The sequence below is a fragment of the Populus euphratica genome, unplaced genomic scaffold (genome assembly GCF_000495115.2).
Source record: "Populus euphratica unplaced genomic scaffold, PopEup_1.0 scaffold258.1, whole genome shotgun sequence".
Classification (NCBI taxonomy): Eukaryota; Viridiplantae; Streptophyta; class Magnoliopsida; order Malpighiales; family Salicaceae; genus Populus; species Populus euphratica.
The window spans coordinates 161,297-162,868 of NW_011500138.1; positions in this window are offsets into that span (position 1 = coordinate 161,297).

Genomic DNA, 1,572 nt, shown 5'->3' on the forward strand with positions numbered 1-1,572 from the left:
AGTAATACATATAAAATTAATTCATAGTTGTTTTCTATGTAATACTTATCTATATATTCATAACTACATGTCACAGATTAGTATCAAAATATTTATCACATGTATTATGAGAACTTTATTGATAAATATCAGATATATTATCTTACGATTCTTACCTGTCAAAAATAACATATTTGTATTGCATATAAATGGTTTTATTCTTACATATTATTTTACTGTTTTTTTATTATCACAACTATTTTTTATTTCTGATTTTTTCTTTGTTTTCAAAAATATACAATAATTAAAAACAAATATCATTTCATTGTTATTCAGTCCTCCTATCATTTTCATTAATTTAGCACTTGGGCTCACTTTATTTTATTTTCAGTGCAAAAAAATAAAATAAAAAATCTTAGAAAATGGGATGATCACGATGACCAAGAACCAAATAATATAATAAGATATTAGATGAGGAAAAAAATATTGAGTTAAGATTGAAAAATAAATAGAAAATCAAGATGAATCGGGAAAATTAAAAAAGATCATAATTCAATTAGAAAAAAAATAAAATATTAATTTAACAAAGGCACAAAATCCTAATTCAGGAAGACAAAATAAATTCTCAATTATTATTTGTCTCTCTTTATTATTTTTCTGATTTGCTAAGTCTTGGTTGTCATAATATATTTTTAGGTTTTTTGCAATTACAGTTAAAAAAAAAACCAAAACAGTACCGTTTAAAATGACATTATTCTTCTTCTTCCCTATCTATACAGAGGCATGAAAAAAAAAGATTTTAAATTATTTTTCCCGCTTTCTCTTTCCTCTCCCACTTACACAAAACCTTGTCAAAGCACCTCTCATACCATGCCATCATTAATGCAATCATGCCTAGCCACCCTACCCTGTGCCAAGACATGGGCAGGGCAGCCACCTTACCCTGCGCAATGGCAGGGGTAAGGTTATTGCGCAGGGTAAGGTGCCTCTCTTTTTATACACCTATAAATACAAAGGGGAGGAACTAGAAGGAACGGAGGAATTTTAGGGAAACCAATGACAAATTTTAGGGGTAAGCATTTTTTAAAGAAGGGAAGAATGACTAGCAGGGAAAAAAAAAAAACAAAGGCTTACTCCTCTGGGCAGGGTAAGGTGCCCCTCTTTTTAGGGGAGGAACTAGAAGGAAGGGAGGAATTTTAGGGAATCCAATGACAAATTTTTAGGGTAAGCATTTTTTAAAGAAAGGAAGAATGACTAGCAAGGAAAAAAAAAAAAACAAAGGCTTACTCCTCTGCACAAAGAAGAAAACCACCTCCCACATAGCCACCATCAGAGCCATCACTAGCTGCCATTGTCCTTCCTATCGTTGATAACATCTATACTGTGAGAAATAGAAGAAGAAGCAAAACAAAGACAGACAAAGAAAGCCACACAGAAACAAAGAAAGAAAGAGAACCACCATCTAGAACCATCAGTCGCCTTGCCATTATTCATATTGACAATTAAACATGTAGTCTATCCTAGGTACAGCGTAGTTGGGGTGCTGATACTTTTTTTTTACGCAACCAATCTTCGTGTCCAATCTCTGAGATC